Below are 18,070 nucleotides of genomic sequence, written 5' to 3' on the forward strand. Positions count from 1 at the left end.
GGCTGTCAGTTTGATTCCTGACTTGCCAAAGCAGCTATATGCACAAAGATCTTTAAAAAATCAAAGAGAAGGACCTGATCTAGTCCAGCAAGTGATGACAAAAAACAGACATTGCTTTAGGGAAAAAAAGAGAGAGAGAGAAGTATAGCAACAATTAAGTGACAAAATTAATTAACTCACTTTGTGACCAATAACTGTGATGCAAAAGAGACAAAAAAAAAAAAAGCAGTCACCATGCAAACTCACAAATTAACACTGTAAATGATCCATGCAGAAATGAACTTAAAATTAAGTCTACTGGCTGACTGAATGTGTTGAAATAGCATATTGAGTTGGTAGGTTCCTCGGCTTCCATTACACTGAATGCTACTAGGAAAAAAAAAAGCTGTAACTGGTACCAACTCATCCTGTGATCTGCAAAGTCAAGAATGTTTTGTTACCCATGACATGTTCCCCAGGATTAATATCCTTCTTACTTCAATTAGAGAGACATTTAAAAGATCAACCCCAGGATTAGCACCTGAGTATATTATTATTTCCTATTTTAATGTCAGGGGTATGGAGCAAAGAGTTTACTTCACTGTGACTATAAAGCTTTTTCAAACTCTGAGAGGAAAGGGAAAAATCCCCTTCTGCAAACAGAACAGCAATGAAGGTGTAGCCACAAACTCAACATTATTCAGTGTCACCATGGCTTTGTTTTTCTGACTCACACAGCAAAGGAGCTGCTACTTCTGTCTTCTCTCCCAAAATGGATATCAGGACTCCCACCCCTCAGCCCAAAGTCAGTCCCCACCCACAACATGGGGCAGTCTGAAAATGAACACAGAAACATGCCCTCCCATAAGAAATGAACAAGGATCTGTGCAGTGTGCCTGGGATGTCAACTCCAAATTATCAGGAAAGGAAGAATAAGTCTGCAGACCATGACTGCCAACCAGATTTGTTGTCTGTTTTTGGCTTCTTGTAATGGGTACCATTATAACTATTTGTATCCTTGCTGTGTGACTTTGGGCTAGTTATATTTAACCTTTCTCTGACTCAGTTTCCTCATCTATTAAATAGGGTAAGTAATAATACCTCCATCAAAGGATCGTTGTGAAGATTAAGCCATTTATAGCAGAGCCAGGTAAGCACTACATGAGTATTAGCTTTTAATTTTAATCTAACAACATATAACTAGTTTAATATAGTTCTCTAATAAATAGTTACTTACTACTGCAAATGATGAAGAAATTCCTATCCTTCTATTTCTTGGTAACTGTCCTCTTTTCTCTTTGATCTTGGTTATATTATTATATTCTTCATACCTTTAAGTAATACATTTTTATGGCATTATATATTTACATCTATTATTTGATTTATCGCTTCTCGGCCTTTTGGCCAAGATCAAGTGTATTATTTGATTTATCAGCTTTAAATAATACACCACTGACCTCTGATACAAAAGAAACTCAGAAAATATCTGTGCAGTAATTTCAGACTTACTGGGCCCACTGTTACGTGGGTCAGCCCTCCATTTATCACCCAATGTCCACATGACCCCACTTTGAGTGGGGTATCACAGTGGCATTCTGGGTATTTTGGGGAGTAGTGTCACTTCAGAGCTGGCATCCAATAATCTCTTAATGATTTGGGCATCTCTGTTCATCTTATGTATATTTATCCTGTTAAAGACATTTTTCATTGGAAGAAGGCTGAGGGGGAGGATTTTTCACAATAGCTACTTGTTCTAGGTATCTATAGCTGCATATCAAACAACTCTAAATTTAGGAGCTTAAAACAACAAATAATCATTACGGCTCAAATTTTTGTAGTTTTTTATTATTTTAATGTTCAATTAGCCAACATATAGTACATCATTAGTTTTTGATGTAGTTCAACGATTCGTTAGTTGTATATAACACCCAGTGCTCATCACAACACGTATTACCCAATTACCCCATCCCCCCACCCCCCTCCATTCTGTATCCCTCAGTTTGTTTCCCAGAGTCCAGAGTCTCCCATGGTTTGTCTTCCTCTCTGATTTCTTCCCATTCAGTTTTCCCTCCCTTCCCCTATGGTTCTCTGTGTTATTCCTAATACTCCACATATGAGTGAAACCACATGATAACTGTCTTTAACTGCTTGGCTTATTCACCTAGCATAATACCCTCTAGTTTAATCCATGTCGATGCAAATGGTAGGTACTTCTGTAGTTTGAATGGGTTTCAATGGGTAGCTCTTACTCAGAGTCTCCCATGCATTATAGTTAGATAAAATTAGAGTTGGAGGCATCTAATAAAAGCTTGACTTGGTTGGCCATCCACAATGGCTTTCTCATTCACAGGCCAGGCACCTGGGTGCTTGTTGGCCTTTCTCTCTCTCTTTGTGTTGCTTGGTTTTTATATCATAGCAGTCTCAGGATAGTCACATTTCTTACATGGTGGCTAGCTTCAAAGAGGCAAAGAACAACCTTGTAAGCCAGTTAAGAGCTATACCTGGAACTGGCACAGGTACATTTCTACCATATTCTATTGGGCAAAGCAGTCACAGAGCTCACCCAGATTCAAGGGACTCAAGAAATAAATTCCCTTTCCTCATGAAGGAGCATTCCCTTGATGGGGGAGGTCACATTGCAAAAGAGAATTTGGGTTGGGAGATCTGCCACACTCCTTATGATGTTTACACTATCTAGCTTCTTCATTCCAGGGGCTCTGGGTTTGTGAACTTCCTAAAACTGTGCATAGGCAAAGAGGTTATGACTCTTTTGGAAGTTAAAGTCAAGTCTCAGCTCATGATATCTAAGAAGGTTCTTAATCATACGAATAGGTTCTTTGGGGGTTGCCATATCCAAGAATAATAAAATATATAAATCCTTTGGCAAGATTAATTAATAATAAAAGATAAAAGATACATCAGTATTAGGAATCAAAGAGGGAGGATAATAACAGATAAAGATTTTTCAAATCACAAAGGGAAGGCTATGAAAAATTTTCTGCTAAAAAATTTGAAAATTCAGAAAAACTACAAAACTACCTGGAAAACTATTGCTAACTCAATAATAAATAGAAAAACTTAATAGACTTATAACAATTTAACAAATAGAATCAGTAATTAAAAATCACTACTATCTCCCCCCAAACCTCACCCTAGTAGTATAAAATTTTATTTGTTTTTATTTAAATTCAATTAATTAACATATAATGTATTATTGGTTTCAGAGGTAGAGTTCAGTGATTCATCAGTCTTATATAATACCCACTGCTCATTACATCACATGCCCTCCTTAATGTCTAGCACCCAGTTACCCCATTCCTCCATCCCCTCCCCTCCAGCAACCCTCAGTTTGTTCCCTATGATTATGAGTCTATTATGGTTTGTCTCCCTCTCTGATTTTGTCTTGTGTTATTTTTTTCCTCTCTTTCCCTATGATGCTCTGTTTTGTTTCTTAAATTCCATATATGAGTGAGATCATATGATACATGTCTTTCTCTGATTGACTTATTTCACTTAGCATAATACACTCTAGTTCCATCCACGTCATTGCAAATGGCAAGATTTCATTTTTTGACGGCTGAGTAGTACTCCACTGTGTATATATACCATATCCTCTTTATGCATTCATTTCTTGAGGGACATTTGGGCTCTTTTCATAGTTTGGCTCTTGTGGACATTTGCTGCTATAAATATTGGGGTACAGGCGCCCCTTTAGAACACTACATTTGTATCTTTGGGGTAAATACACAGTAGTGCAATTGCTGGGTCATATGGTAGCTCTATTTTCAACTTTTTGAGGAACCTTCATACTGTTTTCCAGAGTGGCTGCACCAGCTTGCATTCCCACCAACAGTGTAGGAGGGTTCCCCTTTCTCCACATCCTTGCCAACATCTGTTGTTTCCTGACTTGTTAATTTTAGCCATTCTGACTGGTGAGAGGTGGTATCTCATTATGGTTTTGATTTGTATTTCACTGATGCCAAGTGATGTTGAGCATTTTTTCATGTGTCTGTTGGTCATTTGGATGTCTTCTTTGGAGAAATGCCTGTTCATGTCTTCTGTCCATTTCTTGATTGGATTATTTGTTTTCTTTGGGTGTTGAGCTTGATAAGTTCTTTGCAGATTTTGGATACTGGCCCTTTATCTGATAAGACATTTGCAAATATCTTCTCCCATTCTGTCGGTTGTCTTTTGGTTTTGTTGACTGTTTCCTTTCCTGTGCAAAAGCTTTTTATCTTGATGAAGTCCCAATAGTTTGTTTTTGCCTTTGTTTCCCTTGGCTTTGGAGATGTGTCTAACAAGAAGTTGCTGCGGTCAAGGTCACACAGGTTGCTGCCTGTGTTCTCCTCTAGGATTTCGATGGATTCCTGTCTCACATATAGGTCTTTGATCCATTTTGAGTCTATTTTTGTGTATGGTATAAGAAAATGGTCTAGTTTCATTCTTCTGCATGTGGCTGTCCAATGTTCCAATGCCATTTGTTGAAGAGACTGTCTTTTTTCTATTGGATATTCTTTCTGGCTTTGTTGAAGATTAGTTGACCATAGAGTTGAGGGTCAATTTCTGGGTTAAGTTTTCTAAATTTTCTAAAGAGAATGGGGGGGGAGTGCAGAGCAAGACGGCAGAGGAGTTGGAGACCTGGATTTCGTCTGGTCCCAGGAATTCAACTGGATAGGGATCAAACCATTCTGAACACCTACGAACTCAACATGAGATCAAAGAAAGGAATAGCAACAACTCTCTGAACAGAAAAGTGACCACTTTCTGGAAGGTAGGACGTGTGGAGAACTGAATCCGAGGCGATATTCGGGAGGATAGACAGCAGGAGAGGGGGCCTCCGCTTCTGGCAAGTGATAGAGCAGCAGAGCACAAAATCGTAACTTTTAGAAGTCCACTCCGCTGAGGGACATCGCTCCAGTGGCTAAGCGGGGGGGGTGGAACCCTCGCGGGGACAGTGTGGTCTCAGGACCCTCGGGATCACAGAAAGACCGGGGGTGCCTGAGTGCGGCAGAGCTCCCAGGTATCGGAGTGGGGAAGCCGGCTGCAGAGACGGAACTGAGGAGTGGGCTCTCAGCTTGGGGTTGCCATAAACCATGATCCACGGCACAATCGGGCCACTGCTCCTCCAGCAGGGACCCAACAAGCAGCAGATCCGGGGAGACTCCCCTTCCTCACCCAGGAGGAACAGCACGGGAGCGCACCGCAGGGATCTGCCGGGTTTGGAGACTCCAGACAGTATCGTGTGCCAGAGATAGAAATGTTCGGTCACAAGCCGGGTGAGCACGGAGTGCAGCTGGAGACCGGGGAGATGGGAGTGATTGACTGCTTTTCTCTGGGGGCTCACTGAGGAGTGGGGCCCCAATTTCTCAGCTCCTCTGGGCGGAGATTGGGAGGCTGCCATTTTCACTCTCGTCCTCCAAAGCTGTACCGAAAGCTTGCAGGGAACAAAAGCTCCCGAGAGCAAACCCAAGCAGATGACTTAGCCCGGACCAGCAAGGGTGGGGCAATTCCACCTCTGGCAAAGAGATTTGGGAACCACGGCAACAGGCCCCTCCCCCAGAAGATCAGCAAGAACAGCCAGCCAAGACCAAGTTGACCGATCAACGAGAACGGCAGAACTCCAGTGCTAGGGGAATACTGCAAATAGAATTCATGGCTTTTTTACCATGATTCTTTAGTCTTTCAAAGTTAACTTTTTTTTAACTGTCTTTTTTTTTTTTGAATTTTCTTTTTCCCTTTTTCAACCAACATTTTATCGATCCCTTTTTTAAAAAATATTTTTTATTTTTCATTTTTAGAGTCATATTCTACCCCTTCATAGTAGTTACCCTTATTTTTGGTATATATGTATGTATATATATATATATATATATATATATATATAAGTTGTTCTCTCTTTAAATTTTTGAGATACAGTTTCTTCTAACAGATCAAAATATACCCTAAATCTCTAGTGTATGGCTTTGTTCTAGTCTCCTGCCTGATCACATTCTCTCCCTTTTTTTTTTTTTACATCCTCTTCTTTCTTTTTTCAACCAACTTCTTATCTTCTCAATTCCTTTTACAAAATCTTTTATAATTTTCATCTTTACGTCATATTCCATCCCTTCATCATATTAACCCTTATTTTTATACATATATAAGTTTTTATTTCTTTAAAATTTTGGGAGGCACTTTCTTCTAACAGACCAAAATATGCCCAAAATCTAGTGTGTGGCATTGATCTATGCACCAGCCTGATCATATTTGATCATACTCTGTTTTTCTTTGTTTTTTTTGTTTTTGTTTTTATCTTTTCTTTTTCTTTTTTCTTTTTTTTATTTTTCTTTTTTCTTTCTTTCCCTTTCTTTTCCCCCAGTTTCAGGTCTTTTCTGATTTGTTTAGTGTATATTTTCTGGGGACATTGTTACCCTGTTAGCATTTTGTTCTCTCATTCATCTATTCTCCTCAGGACAAAATGACAAGATGGAAAAAATCACCTCAACAAAAAGAACAAGAGGCAGTACTTACTGCCAGGGACTTAATCAATATGGACATTAGTAAGATGTAGGAAATAGAGTTCAGAATGATGATTTTAAAGATACTAGCTGGGCTTGAAAAAAGCATGGAAGTTATTAGAGAAACCCCTTCTGGAGAAATAAAAGAACTAAAATCTAACCAAGTCAAAATCAAAAAGGCTATTAATGAGGTGCAATCAAAAATGGAGGCTCTAACTACTAGGATAAATGAGGCAGAAGAGAGAATTAGTGATATAGAAGCCCAAATGATGGAAAATAAAGAAGCTGAGAAAAAGAGAGATAAACAACTACTGGATCACGAGGGCAGAATTCGAGAGAGAAGTGATACCATAAGACAAAACAACATTAGAATAATTGGGATCCCAGAAGAAGAAGAAAGAGAGAGAGGGGCAGAAGGTATACTGGAGCAAATTATAGCAGAGAACTTCCCTAATTTGGGGAAGGAAACAGGCATCAAAATCCAGGAGGCACAGAGAACCCCTCTCAAAATCAATAAAAATAGGTCAACACCCCAACATCTAATAGTAAAACTTAGGAGTCTCAGAGACAAAGAGAAAATCCTGAAAGCAGCCCAGGAGAAGAGATCTGTAACCTACAATGGAGGAAACATTAGACTGGCAACAGACCTATCCACAGAGACCTGGCAGGCCAGAAAGGACTGGCAGGATATATTCAGAGCACTAAATGAGAAAAATATGCAGCCAAGAATACTATATCCAGCTAGGCTGTCATTGAAAATAGAAGGAGAGATAAAAAGCTTCCAGGACAAACAAAAACTAAAGGAATTTGCAAACACGAAACCAGCCCTACAAGAAATCTTGAAAGGGGTCCTCTAAGCAAAGAGAGAGCCTAAAAGCAACATACACCAGAAAGGAACACAGACAATATACAGTAACAGTCACCTTACAGGCAATACAATGGCACTAAACTCATATCTTTCAATAGTTACCCTGACTGTAAATAGGCTAAATGCCCCAATCAAAAGACACAGGCTATCAGATAGGATAAAAAAACAAGACCCATCAATATGCTGTCTGCAGGAGACTCATTTTAGACCCAAAGACACCCCCAGATTGAAAGTGAAGGGGTGGAAAACCATTTACCATGCTAATGGACACCAAAAGAAAGCTGGGGTGGCAATCCTTATATCAGACAAATTAGATTTTAAACCAAATACTATAATAAGAGATGAGGAAGGACACTATATCATACTTAAAGGGTCTGTCCAACAAGAAGATCTAACAATTGTAAATATCTATGCCCCTAACATGGGAGCAGCCAATTATATAAGGCAATTAGTAACAAAAGCAAAGAAACACATCGACAACAATAGGATAATAGTGGGGGACTTTAACAGCCCCCTCACTGAAATGGACAGATCATCTAAGCAAAAGATCAACAAGGAAATAAAGACTTTAAATGACACACTGGACCAAATGGAGTTCACATATATATTCAGAACATTCCATCCCAAAGCAACAGAATACACATTCTTCTCTAGTGCCCATGGAACATTCTCCAAAATAGACCACATCCTAGGTCACAAATCAGGTCTCAACTGGTACTAAAAGATTGGAATCATTATCTGCCTATTTTCAGACCACAGTGCTTTGAAACTAGAACTCAATCACAAGAGGAAAATCGGAAAGAACTCAAATACATGGAGGCTAAAGAGCATCCTACTAAAGAATGAATGGGTCAACCAGGAAATTAAAGAAGAATTAAAAAAATTCATGGAAACAAATGAAAATGAAAACACAGCTGTTCAAAATCTTTGGGATACAGCAAAGGCAGTCCTAAGAGGAAAGTATATAGCAATACAAGCCTTTCTCAAGAAACAAGAAAGGTCTCAAATACACAACCTAACCCTACACCTAAAGGAGCTGGAGAAAGAACAGCAAATAAAGCCTAAACCCAGCAGGAGAAGAGAAATAATAAAGATCAGAGCAGAAGTCAACGAAATAGAAACCAAAAGAACAGTAGAACAGATCTACGAAACTATGAGCTGGTTCTTTGAAAAAATTAACAAGATTGATAAACCCCTGGCCAGACTTATCAAAAAGAAAAGAGAAATGACCCAAATCAACAAAATCATGAATGAAAGGGAGAGATCACAACCAACACCAAAGAAATACAAACAATTATAACAACATATTATGAGCAACTCTATGCCAGCAAATTAGATAACCTGGAAGAAATGGATGCATTCCTAGAGATGTATCAACTACCAAAACTGAACCAGGAAGAAATAGAAAACCTGAACAGACCTATAACCACTAAGGAAATTGAAGCAGTCATCAAAAATCTCCCAACAAACAAAAGCCCAGGGCCAGATGGCTTCCCAGGGGAATTCTACCAAATATTTAAAGAAGAATTAATACCTATTCTTCTGAAACTGTTCCAAAAAATAGAAATGGAAGGAAAACTTCCAAACTCGTTTTATGAGGACACCGTTACCTTGATCCCCAAACCAGACAAAGACCCCATCAAAAAGGAGAATTACAGACCAATATCCTTGATGAACATGGAGGCAAAAATTCTCACCAAAATACTAGCCAATAGGATCCAACAGTACATTAAAAGGATTATTCACCACGACCAAGTGGGATTTATCCCTGGGCTGCAAGGTTGGTTCAACATCCACAAATCAATCAATGTGATACAATACATTAATAAAAGAAAGGACAAGAACCACATGATCCTCTCAATAGATGCAGAAAAAGCATCTGACAAAGTACAGCATCCTTTCTTGATCAAAACTCTTCAGAGTATAGGGATAGAGGGTACATACCTCAATATCATAAAAGCCATCTATGAAAAACCCACAGCGAATATCATTCTCAATGGGGAAAAACTGAGAGCTTTCCCCCTAAGGTCAGGAACGCAGCAGGGATGTCCACTATCACCACTGCTATTCAACAAAGTATTAGAAGTCCTAGCCACAGCAATCAGGCAACAAAAAGAAATCAAAGGCATCCAAATCGGCAAAGAAGTCAAACTCTCACTCTTTGTAGATGATATGATATTTTATGTGGAAAACCCCAAAGACTCCACCCCAAAACTGCTAGAACTCAGACAGGAATTCAGTAAAGTGGCAGGATATAAAATCAATGCACAGAAATCAGTGGCATTCCTATACACCAACAACAAGACAGAAGAAAGAGAAATGAAGGAGTCAATCCCATTTACAATTGCACCCAAACTATAAGATACCTAGGAATAAATCTAACCAAATAGGCAAAGAATCTGTACTCAGAAAACTATAAAACACTCATGAAAGAAATTGAGGAAGACACAAAGAAATGGAAAAACGTTCCATGCTCATGGATTGGAAGAACAAATATTGTGAAGATGTCAATTACCTAGAGCAATCTACACATTCAATGCAATCCCCATCAAAATACCATCCACTTTTTTCAAGGAAACGGAACAAATAATCCTAAAATTCGTATGGAACCAGAAAAGACCCTGAATAGCCACAGAAATGTTGAAAAAGAAAAGCAAAGCTGGCGGCATCACAATTCCGGACTTCAAGCTCTATTACAAAGCTGTCATCATCAAGACAGTATGGTACTGGCACAAAAACAGACACATAGATCAATGGAACAGAATAGAGAGCCCAGAAATGGACCCTCAACTCTATGGTCAACTAATCTTCGACAAAGCAGGAAAGAATGTCCAATGGAAAAAAGACAGTCTCTTCAACAAATGGTGTTGGGAAAATTGGACAGCCACATGCAGAAGAATGAAACTGGACCATTTCCTTACAGCACACACACAAATAGGCTCAAAATGGTTGAAAGACCTCAGTGTGAGACAGGAGTCCATCAAAATCCTAAAGGAGAACACAGGCAGCAACCTCTTCGACCTCAGCCACAGCAACTTCTTCCTAGAAACATCACCAAAGGCAAGGGCAGCAAGGGCAAAAATGAACTATTGGGACCTCATCAAGATAAAAAGCTTTTGCACAGCAAAAGAAACAGTCAACAAAACCAAAAGACAACCGACAGAATGGGAGAAGATATTTGCAAATGACATATCAGATAAAGGGCTAGTATCCAGAATCTGTAAAGAACTTCTTAAACTCAACACCCAAAGAACAAATGATCCAATCAAGAAATGGGCAGAAGACATGAACAGACATTTTTCCAAAGAAGACATCCAAATGGCCAACAGACACATGAAAAAGTGCTCAACATCGCTCGGCATCAGGGAAATCCAAATCAAAACCTCAACGAGATATCACCTCACACCAGTCAGAATGGCTAAAATGAACAAGTCAGGAAACGACAGATGTTGGTGGGGATGTGGAGAAAAGGGAACCCTCCTCCACTGTTGGTGGGAATGCAAGCTGGTGCAGCCACTCTGGAAAACAGTATGGAGGTTCTTCAAAAAATTGAAAATAGAGCTACCATACGATCCAGCAATTGCACTACTGGGTATTTACCACAAAGATACAAATGTAGGGATCCGAAGGGGTACGTGCACCCCGATGTTTATAGCATCAATGTCCACAATAGCCAAACTGTGGAAAGAGCCAAGATGTCCATCGACAGATGAATGGATAAAGAAGCTGTGGTATATATATACAATGGAATATTATGCAGCCATCAAAAGGAATGAAAGCTTGCCATTTGCAACAACGTGGATGGAACTGGAGAGTGTTATGCTGAGCGAAATAAGTCAATCAGAGAAAGACATGTATCATATGACCTCACTGATATGAGAAATTCTTAATCTCAGGAAACAAACTGAGGGTTGCTGGAGTGGTGGGGGGTGGGAGGGGTGGGGTGGCTGGGTGATAGACATTGGGGAGGGTATGTGCTATGGTGAGCACTGTGAATTGTGCAAGACTGTTGAATCACAGATCTGTACCTCTGAAACAAATAATACATTATATGTTAAAAAAAAAAAAAGAAGAGGAAGATAGCAGGAGGGGAAGAATGAAGGGGGGGAATTGGAGGGGGAGATGAACCACGAGAGACGATGGACTCTGAGAACAAACTGTGGGTTTTAGAGGAGAGGGGGATGGGAGGATGGGTTAGCCTGGTGTTGGGTATTAGGGAGGGCACATTCTGCATGGAGCACTGGGTGTTATACACAAACAATGAATCATGGAATTATACATCAAAAACTAATGATGTAATGTATGGTGATTAACATAACATAATAATAAAAAAATAAAAATATAAATATAAAAGTAAATAAGGAGAATGTATTTCTTTTATAGACCCAAAGAAAAATAATTTTGTTTTTTGTTTTTTGAGAGAGAGAGAGAGCACACATGTGTGCAAGAGCAGGTGAGGAGGGGCAGAGAGAGAGGGATAGAAAGAATCCCAAGCAGGTTCCACACTCAGCATGGAGACCAACACAGGGCTCGATCTCATGACCTGAGCCAAAATCAAGAGTTGGACACTTAATGAACTGAGCCACCCAGGTGCCCTGAAAAAGAGTTTTTTTAAGGCAAAAATAAAAATCATTTTAATATTGAAGTCACTAGAGGTCTGTTTCATCCAAATTAATCTTCACTTAGATGTCCTCTAATACAGACCAAATCTCGATGTATTAAAAACTGCATAACTTTAGTAGTAGAGTATTTGATTTATTACATTGAAATGTATATTTACAAAAATAAACATCTTTTTTTTTTTTTACTTTAGTCCTTAGAGTTGTAATTCACAAATAATTTATGGATGTTTGTCACCATCTTTATTGTAATAATATGTCATTCCCTATAAATTTCACATTCGTAATACAATGGTAGAAAAGGTACAGAAGATCTCTGGATGTATTTCTTAGAAAACTCACATTAATAACAACACTACAGATCTTCCCTAAGCTCCCTTATTTGGTGTTTCATGTCTAAGAGTGCGTCCAATCTGAAAACAAAACTGATCCGCAGAGACCTTGTAATTTATCTTTTTCCATGATTACAATTTCTAATCTAACAAGCAGCAGTTCAAATTGCACTCTGATCCAAATGATCAATAGCTGTGCGTGACCCATTAGATGTGCGAAAATTAAATCGTTTTTGGATAAGGGCTGTCCAAATGAAAAGCATATAATTACCATCTATTAACATATATTGAAGCCAATAACACAAAAATGCAAAATGTGTAACATACAACCTATCAGAATTCCAGTGACTATGATGTTAAGGTTAGATCTTATATTTTACATATGGATTAGTACCAAATTACGATTTATGTCTTTAAGTGTTTATTATTAATAAGGTTGACCTTAGGCTACACAACGGATAAATTTGTAAATAAAATACATTTAATTTCAGATTCCATCCTTTTTTGTATGTGTGCGCTTCCTTAACATAAAAGTTTCACTACCTATTATAGGAAGTAGCCATAGTCAATGAGTAAAAGGATAATTAAATCAGTTTGATAAGAAAATAATGCTAAACATCTAGCTTACTTTTCATGTTTTCCCTGCAAATAAAAAGCTTATATAGCTGTAGACGCATAAAATTATATAAAGAATAGAACTTATATAAAAATGAGTCCAATTTTCTACCCTCAGTGTCAGAGAGAATAGCAATGAGGTTCTCCAAACATCCCATGGTAACGCCTTCCAATATTTAACAATGCAGGCTTTGGAAATTTTTCTTCATGAAAACCTTAAATACCTAGTGTTCTAAGGTAAACCTAGACAAGTAACATTTTATGTCATATTTCTCAGTCTCCCTTGTGGCTGGGCTTTGTGACTGCATTCAGGACAGTGGGATATAAGATAATGTAATCTGCTTCCAGATCTGTCCTTCAAAACACCTAATGGATCCTCGAGGCATTCCATTGCTGTGATGAGATCACATGGTCCAAATGAAAAGCATATAATTACTTAGATAGGATGCAAGAGTATCACCCAGCTGCATGGACTTTACATGAGCCAAAAATAAATTTTTATTACAGTAAGCCTCTGAAGCTTCTGGGTGTGCCTATGATTGCATCATAGCCTGGCCTATTTGGGTTCATTTCAGGTATGAGCACAATGAGAAAAATTTTCCAACAGTCACTCCCATTTCCATCGTCTCCTGACTCAGGTTCTTCTTTCATTCAACAGTGTTGTAATTCAGGGTCAGCATCCTGTCCTCCTGTTCCTTAGATTTCTTTCTCTCCCTCCACACTTACAGATTTAGCCCCTAGTCTTTCCTCATTTGTATTTGTATCATCCTGTTTTCTTGGGATCCTAAATTTTAATTCTCAAGCCCCATTATCCCTCTTGCTCCAAAAGTAAGTTTGAGCAATTTGCTCTTTACATGTCTGTGCATCTTTGCATGGAGGGGATAATTCCCTCTTCTCACCATGCTCTGGAGATATGGAAGCCATCTTATGGGAGACATTATGTGTCTGTTTTTAACCTAGGCAGGACCAGAGGGGCAGAAAAGTCAAGTCTTCTGCTTCAATAGATTTCTCTCTTGTTGGAAAGAGGAGTATGAAACTCTCTTTTCTGGTCTTCTTGGGGTAGGGCTAAGGCTCTTATCTAAAGTCACTGCCTTTGCTTCTCCTATGATTGTTCTACTGGTGAAGGTATTTCCAAAAAAGCCTATTAAAAATACAGGGAAATCTAAATAACTTCCACCTTCTAGTCCTAGTTTTAGTGCTTTAACCTTCTGAGTGAGTGCTTGAAGAGATTTCCCCATTTTCTTTGCATCAAGGCTCCTTTCTCTAACCTTTCTCTAAGTGATCATTTGATGAGATTTCCCCCACTTTCTCTGAAGTAAGATTCCACTTTTTTTCCCTATCTTTTCACACAGGAACCATTTCAACAAACCTGCCATGTAGAACTAAAGTCTTTCAAGCAAGATAAAGATTAGCCTGACCTTTCTTACATCAATTAATCAATATGATTACACCACAGATTTACCTTTAACCTTGGTTTTTCCACAGTACAATTTTAAAGCATGATTTGTGAGGTTGCTCCATTTTATATATGGTTAATAACAACCCTCTGTCTGTGGCTTTGATAAAGTGTCAGAGCATAACGCAACACAGGAGGGAAAGGAGGCTTTTATTGTCTTCATCAAAAACGGCTCTGTAAATCTAAGATTGGAGCAGCAATACGGCAAAGCTGGCTGACTGAAATTAACTGCTGGGCTCTGTTTGCAGATTCGAGCTGCTGGAAAGGCCATTGTTTGGGAATGCTCTGAAGGGCTGAATCATTTGATCTGAATTTCAGATAGGAATATGTCATCTGTTGCCAGTGTCAATACCCTCTTCCTCAGTACTGAAGCTTATCCCCAAGACAAACAAAAAGGGTTTGCTCTACTCTATCCTGAACCCCCAATTGCCACTTTCCTTTCTGCCTTAATCTGTTTCACAGGTAAAGAATTTAGAGAAGGCAAAAATGCTGACGGATCTCCAAATATTGGTCAAGTCCCTTCACTGAATCCATTTAATGGCAGAAAACACTACCATTATGTCCTCTGCAGGGTCTTTATACACAGCTTTTTCCACCAAACCCCAATGTGTTTAGCTGTTTGTCTTGGAAAAGAATTATAGAATCTCCTTTTGAATGTGCCATCCAGCTCTAATGCTTTACAAATGAGGAAACTGAGCCCCAGAAAATGACAGGTTCAGGCCCAGGATTCATAGAAACTTAGTGGCAGACTTACCTTAGAAATCAGTGCAGTTTCTCCCCCAAATGCCTAGCTAACACATTAGTTCTTAAGAATGCATTTAATTCTGTGATGGTATCTACAAACTTACCACTTCCACAGAAGCCAATAAAACTTCACGTGGAGTCTGTACATTTTCTTGGGGTTTGCTTGGCAGTGTTCCATTGTCACCTGGCCATCTGGAAGTACCATCTTGAATCAGAAAAAAATTCTAATTATAGCTCTGCCACTTACTAGTTGTGTGACTTCTGCCTTACCACTACCTTAAAAAAATAAAACAGCCACCTCATGGGGCTGTCCAGAAGGTTGAAAAATTAATTCATATAAAGCACTGAAAACAGTATCTGGCACATATAAATACAATACAAATGTTAGCTCTTATTATTCTTCCCATTCTTAGATTCTTCAGTGAATCTGGGGCATTTTATGTTATTTTTTTCCTTCATAAATCCTAAGTGTTTTATAATTCTTGATTCTTTTACAGTGGACATATTGTAGAGTTCCTCAAGTTCATTTTGAACATTCACATAGGGAGCATTTGGAAGAGGTGCCTTTTTTTATGAATTGAAAAAAAAAAACAAATCACCAACATCTGTCATTGCACTCATATTCTATTTCTTTTTGGGTGATTCACAAACACTTAAGCAATCTCATTCCCAGGACATGATGCCAGAGGTTGTTGAATGAATTTCACTTTACAGTAAACCTTTAAAGGGTGCAAAGCACCACAGAATGTCAAGATCAAGTTCCCTGTGATCAGTGCACGAAGTGAACTTTATTATGGATTCTGTGATGTTCCCAATGGCAATTTAATCATTCAGCTTCCTTTTAATAACAGAGCAGTACCTTTCTCTGGATCGTTTGACCGATCATTAAAATGTGTCTGGTGTAGTCTAGGAACACTCGTAGATACTGTGAGATCCTAGGCTCTAATCACAGATTTGAGTTGACTATATTTGCTTTTCTTGCATTTAGCTAAATGAAACTTCTTACTTTAAGGAAGTCTTTTTCAATAGTATGTGCCACTACTTAATGAAGTGCTGTTGATTCAAATATAAATTCATTTTTGATATGAAATTTGAAATTATATGATGGTTTAAATAATACAGAGTAAGGGTAAAATTAAGTGGAAAATCATGTGGCGCCAAACATAGTTTAGACTTGCTCAGTTTCCGAATTGAGGATGATTGTTTAAGGAATTAGCAGACCCTAAAGACATTATCTTCTTAGTGATTCCTGGATGCCATTATTTTTCAGCATTATTTTTCATTTCATTTTTCAGTGAGATTTGTATGAGTGTGTGTGTGTGTGTGTGTGTGTGTGTGTGTGTAAATGGTGTAATGCAGACTCCATAGTATAATCCTTTTGCAAACTGGTCTAGAGTATTTGAAAGACAATACTATTATGGGAAATATGATATGAATTCTGTTTGACACAAAGCAATAACTGTGTATTGTTTAGGGGGTTTGTTTTTGTTTTTTAAATAGGGACATACAATCACTATCAATTCTGTTCAATATTCACTGAAACAAACCAATCAGACATATTTTGTATAGTTTTCTCCCTGATGCCCACGGAGACGTTGGCATTACACCTTGGCTACTCTGGCACTAACCACAGAGGGAGAAAGACTGAATGAGACTGAAGTCCAAGCTAGACACAAAAGTTAGGGGCTGTCAAGGCTTAACTGCCATAACCTTTTCCTTTCCTCTGTTTTAAGAATCTACCTAGAGGACTGTTTGTCATTCCCAGTTAGGACTAGGTTACTTTAGCAGATGAGTTCTGAAAACAACGAGCATGAAGTTTGCAAATAAAATTCAAGGATATTCTTAATAAGGTTATATACTGTTAATCCATGCTTTTCTGCCAAGTAGTGTCTCAAATGCCTCTTTGGGGATTTACTCTATTTCAGAAGAATGGAGAATATAAATATTTAAGTAGGTGGAGATTTTGTCATTGACCTAAGGAAGTTTACATTTTGTTTAGATAGTAGTCTTAGAAATGTTATTATTTTATAGAATGGATAGACACAGGAATGCAAAGAAAAGCAATAAAGTCACTTTTTTTTGGTCTAATGGAGTTCTCAAAGATTAAAAGCCATGATAACCATTACTGTAGGAGTGTGGAAATGGGCATTTTCATACATTGCTAAAGGGAGTGTAAATTACTCCTTTCCTTAAGGGAGCGAATTCAGCATTATATATTAAGAAACAAAGAAGTAGGGTGCCTGGGTGGCTCAGTTGTTAAGCAACTGCCTTCAGCTCAGGTCATGATCCCAGGGTCCTGGGATCGAGTCCCACATCAGGTTCCCTGCCCGGGGGGAAGCCTGTTCTCCCTCTCCCACTCCCCCCTGCTTGTGTTCCTGCTCTCGCTGTCTCTGTCTCTTTCAACTAAATAAATAAAATCTTAAAAAAAAAAAAAAGAAACAGAGAAGTATATAAACACCAACTCATATGTTTTACTCCTAAGGAATTATCCTAAGGATGTAATTGGCCAAGTGCACAAAGGTGTATATGCAAGAGTCTATAGTTCATAAAAGTAAAAAATCAGAAACAATATAAATATCCAATAAGGGTTATTTTAATCAGATACCTACATAGCTGATAGAAATGATTATGTAGACATACACTAATCAATTTGGAAAGACATTTTGTATTATAATTAATTAAAAATACCACATTATAAACCAAACTGTGATACTGCTCTCAGAGGAAAAAAAGAGTATATAGATAGGAATGAGTTGAAGATATGCACCAAAATGTTACCTGTGATTGTCTCTGAATATTGAGTATTCAGGAAATTTATATTTATTTCTACTTCTTAATGTTTTTATAATTAATATGTATTACTTGAGTATACATCTTTTTAAAAAAATTAAAAATGGGATATATTTTTGAAGGGAATTGACAGCATTTGGCGATATAATGATGTCATCATATTTACTTCA

The 18,070-nt window shown here is 38.2% G+C and overlaps 1 long non-coding RNA gene and 1 pseudogene across 2 annotated transcripts in view; one reads left to right on the plus strand and one right to left on the minus strand.

The window, feature by feature from the left end:
• LOC116645020 overlaps window positions 1-18,070 on the minus strand; it is a 218,077-nt gene that overhangs the window by 140,092 nt on the left and 59,915 nt on the right. Inside the window, exon 3 of one of the 2 annotated variants that reach the window (XR_004301876.1) lies at window positions 15,215-15,315. The exons of the other annotated variant lie outside the window; for it this stretch is intronic. This is a non-coding gene — a long non-coding RNA (uncharacterized LOC116645020). The remainder of the gene's footprint in view (window positions 1-15,214; window positions 15,316-18,070) is intronic. 2 annotated transcript variants of the gene reach the window in all.
• LOC116638359 lies at window positions 1,364-1,489 on the plus strand (annotated as a pseudogene).

Source organism: Phoca vitulina, unplaced genomic scaffold, assembly GCF_004348235.1.
Source record: "Phoca vitulina isolate PV1807 unplaced genomic scaffold, GSC_HSeal_1.0 scaffold1, whole genome shotgun sequence".
Lineage (NCBI taxonomy): Eukaryota > Metazoa > Chordata > Mammalia > Carnivora > Phocidae > Phoca > Phoca vitulina.